Below are 11,026 nucleotides of genomic sequence, written 5' to 3'. Positions count from 1 at the left end.
TTTGGCACTCATTAAACTTTTTCAGAACGATTTGGCTCACGAAGAATGATTTCGCAATAACCATGACACAGTTAAACCCAAAGAATTTCAAAGAATTAAGAGATGAGACTACTTTTGTTTTTATTTCGCATGATCTACGTACCATAATCGATCGTCATGATTCCTTACAAAAATAAAATAAAAGACCTTACACGTTTAAAACTTTTTTGAATCTCTTGACATAGTAATAAGTAATCCCATAATGGTGTTAGTATCAATAGTGGTTGTAGTGCAATAAAATCCTAACCCTACGACGAAATAAATACGATAATTATTTGCTCCAAAATGAAATGTTCTTTGGTCTTCTACGGAGAGGTCAAAAGATAATTATTACGGACGCACGATAGGTTTCGTTCGAGTTAGAAAAATGGAATTATTTCAAACAATTCAAAATATAAAATTTTTACCCAGACCACAGAGACAAGTAAAATAACAATACACAGAAATAAAGTAACAATCACGAGTGCAAAGTTTAGGACAAACAGCGTTTACCGCTGTTGTTGCACCAATGCAAAACTCGCATGTAAATTACGGTAAAGGAAACGATTGTTACTTTCGGTACCAAGATACACTTGACTTACCGGATATGATGCATCGAGAACGAGATGTATAAGCATACGTGCAACGACTGCGTTAAGCGTATCATGCGACAAACATTAATAATTAAATCGAAATGGCTTGATCAAAGCGTAGAATCAAAGACAGGGACAGCGAGATCGCTTAAGATCGCGTTGAAGACGACTGACGCGCACGTTTAAGTTACATTCGCACTTAATCGGATAACCAGCTCGTTACAATATTCCATTTCCCCCATTCATATTTTCTCAATAAGTTGTTGTAATATACTGAATTCCTAAAGAATTTATAAGGAATGTCATAATTGTCTTCTTTTTTAAATATACTTCAAAAATAAATTATGTTCTTAAGATATTCAGTCTTTTACAAAATATCTGTATTACCACCACTATAGGTACTCAATAGCACAATTATTGGGACCATACCACCATTATAGGGACAACCAGCTAGGAAAAATTAAATACTATTTTTGTGTATATTTTTATGATGTTCGGAGAACATAGATGCTTATCTAATGAATAATAGTGTTTCGATCATAATTTGTATACATATTTAAAATATTGTGTTGTGACAATTATAAATTACATCATATTTATGATTACATGACTAAATGAACCACTCTTACTCGAGTGAATAAAGATCGTGTGGATAAAAACGCAGCTTCAAACAGATCGCTTAGAATCAACTTATTTTAAGTTTAAAACTCAGGTTAAACAATAAAAATATTCTATGAACCACAATTCAATCTCATAAAAATGTTGACATGTTCGTTTATTTGATAAACACACCAAAACAAAACATAAGCTGTTCATGTTGTTACATGCACCGTCCCCACTTACTGAACCATTTGTTAAGCCTCACGGATGGTTTAACACAAAAGCCAGACTTTGTTTTCATTAGGATCCGGACCTCCTCCAGAGAATCTCCCCAATGCCGTGTGACTTACAACCTCGTAAATCTGCCTCTGATTAATGCTCATCAACCTCAACAACGTGCCGGTTGATGGGCAGAAGAACCGTTGCTCGAAAACGCGCGTGTGCTCCGAACACAAGCCACGAGTAACACGGGAGCTGGGCGTAAATGAAACAAGAGCCAGGACATACCGCACACCACCTACTGCTCCTCCTTCTCTTCCTTCGATTGGGATGTTTTAAGGGGTCCCTTTGCGTAATTGTTTGCGTGTCACTGGGACATTTAACGTTGAAGTGCAAGATGTGCTTCGTTGTCGTTTTTTTTAATTCTTTTGTGTTAATATGTTGTGTTTTTTTAATACAGGAGACCATATAACGTCAATGATTAAAACTCGTTTTTTCACAAGTTTCCTATCGATTTTGGAAAAAGTTGTCCATATTGTAGGGATAGAACAATGATAGTTCTAGATTTTTTTCAGCAGCAGCTTTGCGCCACCGTAACGACTTTTCAAATGCCACATGCGTGTCACGCACCGGCGTGCGTTTGATTTGCATTCCGGGAAGGGTTTCTCGCTGCTGCTGCGCAAGCTTGTCTTAAAAGGGGTTTCGAGTGATGAAGAAAAAAAAGGCTTTCTGAAAAAAAATACAGCAATACTGCCGAACGGCAACCTGGAGGCCAGTGGAAGGGGAGTTCTTGCCATAGGCATGCAAATGATTTTTTTTCTTACCTCCTCTGCTACACGCTCATTTCCCAACTCCGGAAGGTTCATTTTTCCGTCGTTACATTTGCGCCCCGAAAGCACTTTCCCGGCCATTGATCTTTTAGGCTACCAACTCATAAGCCAGTTGTGTGCACTTTTGTTGTTGTTCTTGCTGCTTAATTTGTGTACGTGTGCGTGTGTGCTGTTTGTGTGCGTAAAGAAGAAAGGCCCCATGAACGTTTTTCATTCAGAATGCGCACGCAGCTGAAGTTTGCTTTGTAAAAAGCTTTTTTTTAACATCTACACTAGGGTTCGCTGTGTGTATGTTTTTTCGTTAAACTTCTATGTTTTCCTAGTTTTCATTTTCGTCGATAGATTTTCTTCATTTTCTCCGGTTTGCGTTTAATACGATCCAGCCCGGGAGGAAATGAATGGCAGAATGTGAGCAACGGCGCGTCCGGCAAGACCCAGCAAGGGAAAGGAAGATAGAAGGCAACAAATATTCTCATCACACATTTCACTGCGTACGTGGTGCGTAAAAGTAGATTCAATTGATCGTGCACACCCGATGCGTATGGTAATTTGTTACCTTGTTTTTTTCTCCTTTCGAATAAGGTTGCTGCTTCGCAGCCACTGCCACCGTCGACCTGGAAAAGCACTCCTTATCCGCGATCTCCGGTAGCCGGGGTCCTACGGGGCGGAATCGAATTAATCGTAGATTAAGCCGGCGCGCTTGCGTAGGCACAACGTGAATCGAAAAGGTAGAGAGAAAAAAACACAATTTTTCCTGTACCTCCTCCAGCCGACCGAATTACACCTTTCGCTGCGCATTACACTTTGTGCTGGACGTAGCGACAGATGGTTGCTTAGTTTTTCTCTTTTTTTATCATGTTGGAGGAAGTGTTGAGAAAATTGTACTAAAATATTCGCCGTGCCTGAAGCCCCATAGCTGATGAACATATAGGCGAACATTTCCCACATTAAAGATAGCCTTTGATATGGACAAGAACTTAGGGCTAAGCAAAACTCGATATCAAAATATAAGTGTCTTCTTTCTTTAATTTTTCAAATTTATTTTTATTTTCGTTTGATTTATTTATTTTATTAAAATTCAGCTTAAAATTAACTTAACTTACTTAAAAACATTATCCAACAGAATTGTATGCCCTTTTTGTAGATTAAAATTTACTTATGTTCGATGAAAGATGATTCTTGATACATTTTAATTTAATTCCTCGATATGTTCGATCCATTAAAATCTTTGATAATTGATAATTGAAAATGATATACCCATTTTTCTAATCCTACCTTTAAATCATCCCCTTAATTCCATAATTTGAAACATTAATTGTGAATTGCATTCAATTGTTAGAATCGTTTTTCAATTTTCATTGTCACAAAACTGGGTGACAAAAAGTATTACCAACGGTCAACGTTTGCTGTAGCTGAACCAATATTTTCAAAACATTCAATTTCTGTTAATGAAAACAACCTTTTTTTTTGTTAATCTTCTTTCAAATACTACATAGGCTTTTATATTTTTATTTCTCAAACTACGATCAATGCTGAAGAAATGAAATATGTTATTATGCAAATATTGAGAACACTTATGCTAGTTAGTTATGTAGATGTAAGTTATAAATGGTTCATTGTATTAACCAAACACCTCAAAAAATGAATAGTATCTTTATCGCCATTCGTTTTTCAATCGCGTTTATGTGTTACGATGCTTGCCCGACCACATCACATATGTGTCTCTGCTACGTTAATTAATGCTTTTCCATTCAAATGCAATTTCTATTCGCGGTTATGTGTATTTCATTGTCATGTTGGTATCAGTTTGTCTCATAATAAATCGTATTTTCTACACGATAAACAGTTACTGAACGGACTCTTACTTACAAAACCACGCCCGCCAAACAATACCACAAGGGGATGGATTCTGAGGTCGATTTTCTATACAAAGTTCTCTCGTATTTTGTCATCTTTTTGAGCGCCACGTTTGGTCAGTAGTATTAGTATTTGCATTAATGCTATCATCGTTGTACTTCGGTCAACCTGAAAGTGGTAATCAGTCCTCGCAGAGGTAATCATTCCAGCTTTAGTTCAAAAAAGTTCATGCAATACAAGCATGCATGCATCAGTAGATGTAGAGATTCGAATGTACTTGTTATTTTTATTCCATCTCTATAATCAGGGCTCGACAGTGTCCGGTAAGCCCTGCATGGTCAATTCGGGAACGAGTAAGTTTTGTAACTAGTAAACGAGTAGCTTTAAGGTAAAAATTAAAATATGAAATGGTGAAGCAATATATTTGGATATGTTTAAAAATGTTAAAAAATATGAAATGAAAATACTTTGATCTTAATTTCGGTGAGCATTTTACTTCTTGATTAAATCAAACACTAAACGTGTTTTATAATGAATTCATGTTAGGATATCTTGAATCTTAGCAATTATGCTTGGCTTTTTAGGAATTTTACCATGTTGCTTAAACATAACTGACTTCACCGTTAAAAAGAGTCAAACACCTCCCGCTGCCTTCCACATGGTGCAGTGAAAATGCATTCACAAAATACACAAACACTACCTCCCCTGCCACTTGTGCGCTGCGCCGGTCACAACACCTCCCGCGAAATTATGTGCGACCGGGGCCAGAACGAGGTCTAATAAATATTAATTAATCCTTTTGCTAAAAATCAGCAATTATCGCAGCAATACCGTAATTAGGGTGCCGCACTCCCGTTTCGGTGCGAGTGCTAGATCGCGCTAAGCGGGAAAAACTAGACCCAGCATAGCCACACCTTAACGCCATCTAGCCCTCGAGTGCAGCGAAACATGGAGGATTCGGTTTTTCGCGATGCACTGAAAAAAATGCCAGCAAAAAAGGGCACTTGAATACAGTGCAGTGGAAAAAAAAACGCTCCACCATTGCGCTGCAAACGCAAAGGAAACGCAAAGCAAAAAAAAGGTTCCAATATCAATGGAAACGCTGGCGGATGGGGGAAGCTGGTGGGTGGCGGCCAACAAAGCTGCATTCATTTCTGGTACCTCCGTCCATTCACTCAACCCCAAGGGGCCGGTCGGGACGTGCGATGCATGCACGCCAGGGCCGGAATTACACTAGAATGCACCGATATGTTAGCAAGCTCTTTTCTGATTCAAAGAGATTTTTTGTCTACCCTCGGCCCTCTGCTGCGCGGGAGGGTGTGTCGAATGTAAGGGACGGAAAAAGAGTTGTTAAGTGCAAATTTTTAATAATAGGTTGAGCTAACTGTTAATTAATGCCACTTGGATCCATCAGCATGGGATTGAAATGGAATGTTTTTTCGTCTCGTTTCTGTCTCACTTTCGATCGATGCAATCGTCGGATCGTTTACGGTCATGATTACAGTTTTGTATGCCGGTAGTTTAGGAAAACGTGGTTATGGACATTGTGTGCTGGTTTGACGGCTGTCAATGAAACGCGATCTGCTGAGACGTGTCCCTGGTAACACAGTTGTATCTTACAACCTTTAAACCATTTCTGATTTAACACCCGACGAACAAAAGTATACAGATTTTTTAACCTATCTCGTTTTTGTCCCAACAAAATTCAACTTTTTTGTTTGAACGAGTGCTATTACAAATTAATGTGCATCACAAACCACTATCCAATACCACAGTTCCTTGCTTCCTCCGTTCTAGGAAACTCCCATCATCAACTCGTAAAGATAATTAAACCATATCATGTACGGAAGCACAGCTCAGCTTTTTTGTTGGTTTTTGTTTTCCTAATGTTTTTCGTTCTCCTGCCTGTGCGACACATAATTAATTCTCCTCGCCATATTCTACGGGGCGGCTATTGTTTTTCCCTCCCATCCTACTGATGGCAAGAGGAATGCTGGGACATTTTTGTTTTCCTCCCGTTGTGCCCGTTTTTCCAGCCATATGCAATTTCCTCAGCAGTTTTTTTTTTGTTTTGTCAAACATGCATGTTGTGTATGCTTTTGCGTGTGTGTTTCGTTGCTCTAAGCGCATTCATGTTTTAATCAGCACGTGCAATTATGCGCCGAGTGTGCATTATGCACCATCAAACCACAAAAGCAGTCTCAAGCGTCCCGACGTTCCGTGAGATGTGAAAAAAGGGTGAATAAAGTGGGGTAGGGTCAAATGTGGAAGTCCTTAATGAAGTGAATATTGAGTCTTGTCAAAGTCTTCACGCTGTCTTTGTTGGTAGTTCAACGAAGGGAAAGCCGAAGCCCGGTAAAACTTAAATCCTCACCCAGGACACGGAGCTCCACGAAAAGGATGTGTATGCAAATTTTATTCCTCTCATTCGTACGGTTGGCTCGTTCGAAATCAACCATAGTTCATAGACCTCGCAGTCGGGTGTGCTTCCGTCAGCCGGGTCCTCTGAGCCCACGGCCGTCCATGTGTATGAGCGTCGATTCCGAATGCTTTCTGGACGCCAGCCGTTCAACCGTTCGGCCGGTGGAGCAAGTCGACTCGTAATGAAATTAATTGTGTCTCGCTGTGCCGCACGACGAGTCGACCCGGGAAATACGGTCGGCTCCCGGGGTGATATTGATTTGGCTGATTCCAGTTTAGCATTAACGACGGGGCCGCAGCGTGCTTTCCTTCCTCAGGAGTCCTGAGATGCAGCATCCTTGTTTTCTAATCCCCTCCGTTCCAACTCGTGAAGAAAGCGATCGTCCTTGCAATGGTCCGTCCTTTTCCGGTCCGCTTTTTTATTTTCTCGGAAAGGTTACGCGAAAAGGTAAGGATTAACGTCGGCCGAAAACTAGTGCTGTCGATGCTGAATGTCGAGCGACCGTGGCGATGTGATTAATAGGATTTCAGCTGACTCTCGGTGTTTCCCTTGCACCGATCTACCGACACCAGAAGAAAATTTGCATTTCAACGGAAACTGTTTGATTTCTTCGGTTCTGGGGCTTTGGTGAAGGTTTTATCTCCCTCCGCACACATTACAGTTTGATATTACCTTTCATCGATATATCGCGTTAACTTCGGTTTGGTCGTGAGAAACGTAAACTACACTGCTAGACAAAGTATGAAGCAACTGGTCGATATGCTAATTCTGTTGGAAACGCATGACAAATGCTTTTTTTGTGATTAGCCTGTTAATGGAAAATTAAGCCTTTGATTCTGGGGTACAATGTTTGTAAATCAGTGTCTTGTTTGTTCTGGAGGTGTAATCTAATGTGTAGAGGTTTCGTTAGAATCTTGCAACTATAGATAAACAAGATTCTACTAACAGTAAATACTTTTAACTATCACAGTTTGAAAACATTTTTTACAGAAGCTAGAATTTAATACAATATCACTGTGGATAAATATGATCACTGTATGCTACAAAATGTTTAGCGTATTTTAATGGGCTTCTTATATGTTGTCACCATTTGCTTTGGAAATTGACAGAAAATATTACTTCAAAACGAGAGATATGTAAAAATAGAGTGGGCTCAACCGGGATTTGAACCCGGGACCTCTCGCACCCAAAGCGAGAATCATACCCCTAGACCATTGAGCCGCATGGGCGATTTTGGATGCGCTCCCAACCGGTCACTCGGTTCAAGTATTAACCATGCCCGATGTTGCTTAACGTCAGTACTGATTGTATGACATACGCTTTTACATTGGCAAATTTATTCAAAAGCACATATCACTAGGCAATTTATTTCAACATCAACGATTCGGATAGATACCTGAGGTCGTTCAACTCGTATGCTATCCAAAGCATTGCTCAGAATCTGGCTTGTTTTGATCTCCAGAAATAGGCAGCTCGCAAAACGGCGAACGGGCTCAAAGTGGTACACTTAGGCCAACTCCAGCATCCCCGCAGGAAACCTCGGTCTGAGAGAGAAATTCGGGAAACGAAGCGCAAGCTGTTTCGATAGGTAGTATTTTTCTTTTCTTTTCATTTTTGTTCTACTTGGAGGGTACGCACGCTGCTGCACGAGACGGTGGATTGTGCGTACGCGAAGGCAAGCGAGGCGATGTTTATGTTTCCTTCCTTTCCTGTTATTCCAGTTCCAGCATAAGTTCCCAACGGACAACGGCGACGGTTGTGGTCAGTGACCGCCCGTCGTTCTTCTTGCTTCTCGAGAGTCGAATGCTGGCTTCTATATTCCTGCCCACCAATCGCCACCCACCACCCACTGTGCCCTTCCAGCAGCAGAAGACACCGGAGCAAGAGACCAAAGACCTCTACGACGACAACGGTTTGGACGACGACGACGACGACGAGTCGCGAAACAGGTTGATGTTGTTTACGTTTAACATTGTGTTTTCATGCTGCACCTTTCTCGAGTGCTTATGCTGCCGAACGCCAAGGCAGAGTCTCGATTCCGTTTTTGGGCTGTCCTCGTGGCCTTCTTTGGCCAGGGTTCGTTTTTTACTCCACCGTCTTCGATACGTCTCCAGTCCACCATCTTCAGCAGCGCAGCGAGCTCCAGCATATCGCTTGCCTGATGACAGTTGTATCTTTTTTGTTTTCCTCACTCTTTTATCGTTAACATTTTTCTAGTTTCCTCCCAAATCTTCTTTCTTTGGACGATGGTTTTTCAAAGGATAGTTCGTCTTCGCCTTTACAGTGTTCCTAAATATTTAAACTCAAACAATTTGCTCACACGTTTTTTTTACAATATTTATAATAAGCTATTGTAGCTCTTGTGTGAGTTGCTTGATATTTCGGTGCCAATGTATGTGCCAACTCCCTGCTGGTTTTTTTTTGTTGTTGCAATTTTTATTTATACCTCTTTCAACTTTCTTTTCGCTATTTTTGTTTTATCTGAAATTGATAGTGATAACGGTCGGGCGCTATTAGAAAACCCAACCGTACCGCAAACTCCAAAACAGTTTTGGCCATCGCGATCGGCTGCCTAATGATTGATTTTGGTGCCTTCCCCGGTCCGCGAGTCGTTAAACTTCGGCTGCGAGGTTAACTATGGTTTAATTGGTTCATTTGATTAAGTTTAAGCGGTTGACGGAGCTCGTTAAATTTTAAACTCATAATATTTTCAAACTCGTCGTGGAGGAAGGGAAATGTGATCCCGGCAATAATGGCCCATTATAGAAAAGCCTCGCCCATATGGGAATTTTGTGAATCATAAAAGTGTTTCTCTCTTTTGAATGTACAAAATTAAAAATATTCGCTATATTTACGGGTCTTTTTAAGATTAGTTAAAATGATGATGATTGGGACTTTTCGCATAATTATTCAAATAAACCTCAAGTATATTCTTCTTTTAATCCTTAATCGTTTGGAAAATATTCTTTAAATAAAACCAAATCTTAACTCATGTTGATCAAGTAATTAAGAATTAATACTAAACGTTGCATAACATCCGGTAGTACCCAAAAATATACTGTATGGAAAGTGATTTCGGAAACAAAGTTGATGATGTTTTGCAAAATATTCAAATTAGAGAGTAAAGATTACAAGCTTTCATATTAATAGAAAAGGGCGTTAAAAAAATGGTTATGGTTAATATTACGACATACCGAAAAAATAAGTGTTGGTGAAGGCACGTGATATGAAAATTTACTATATAAAAAAGTACGATTTTATGTTGTATTTTTCAAACCTATGCATATTTGCTTATTAATTGTTTCAACGATTATCAAAAAATAAAAATATCCTTAGCTCAATTCGTTGCATTTTTTGTCAACTCGTTCACAACCAAATAAATGATGAATTTTTACAGCGAAACGCACGTGACTCATAGGTGTGTAATGGTGCTCTTGCGGTGCTTCCTGAATTTCTGCACAAGAAATTCGATTCTACCTCTCCGACGTGGTTCAGGAGTACATTATTTGTTTGACCTTTTCCCAGCACCCCCCGTGAGGGCCACAAACCTTCCGATTGCGTTTCCCCTCCCACCTATTCGTCCCTCGTTCCCCAACGTCAGCAGCCGTCAGATCCAAAGCTGAAGAAAACTGCTGACCATTTTTGTCCGTGGGCACCCTTGCGTAACTAGCGACCCAAAGAACGGCCCTTCGGTTGCGGCTCGCGTTAATTTGGTGCCGCCAAATTGTTTCACTCTTTGTGCTGGCGTTCGTCTGCGTTGCTGATATCGCATTACCAAAGTGACCCCTGCCTTGGTGCGAGCTTGGCGGCCCGGCTAGATGGTGGGTAGTCACTTAAAAGCCTGCCTCCACCATTCCACTTATGCTGGTGCGGGCAAAAGGGATCGTAAACCAAAAAAAAAAGAGGAAAAGTTGCTCGCCGGTTAGGACAGAAGCGGGCGCGAATTCATGCCGAACCCGCGCCGGTACGGCAGCATATGTGACCGTCGACCTGGCCGTCCATGCGCAGCACCCCCAACATGCGCTGACAAATTGATAATGGAACATTGAGCTGATCGCGCCGATAAGGGCCCGTAGGTGGAAAGTAATGGCGATCGGCGCTGCAGGAGTCTTGACCCCGTGGAGTCGCGATGCATCCGCGAGACTGCAGTTTAATGGGCTTGGCTTGTACGCGCGGGTTCTGTCGAAATGCCATAACCCAATTTTCATTGCTTCGTTCTTCCGCAGGAACCCATTCGTTGCGTTCCCCCTGGCGTAGGGCACAGGATTAGGAGGAAACCCCTGAGATCCCGGAGGAAAATGTGTCAGTCACCGTAATGAGGGATAGAAACGGACCAGCTATCGGTTACAGAACTGACTCCGCTGGCCGTCGTATCGCTTTGATGGGCGATAAATTAAAAAAAGATACCAACGAAGTCAAACCAATGAAACCTTTTGTACGGCTGCCTGAGACATTGTTAGCAAAATGGGTGAGATAGGGATCGGAAA

General features: G+C 41.0%; 1 non-coding gene across 1 annotated transcript; it reads right to left on the bottom strand.

Moving 5' to 3' along the window:
* Window positions 1-7,688: 7,688 nt before the first annotated feature.
* Window positions 7,689-7,760, bottom strand: Trnap-ugg (transfer RNA proline (anticodon UGG)). Its single transcript has one exon. It is a non-coding gene; the product is annotated as a tRNA-Pro (tRNA).
* Window positions 7,761-11,026: the final 3,266 nt, after the last annotated feature.

This window comes from Anopheles coustani, chromosome 2 (genome assembly GCF_943734705.1).
Source record: "Anopheles coustani chromosome 2, idAnoCousDA_361_x.2, whole genome shotgun sequence".
Taxonomy (NCBI): Eukaryota; Metazoa; Arthropoda; class Insecta; order Diptera; family Culicidae; genus Anopheles; species Anopheles coustani.
This window is presented reverse-complemented; position numbering and strand designations above follow the sequence as displayed.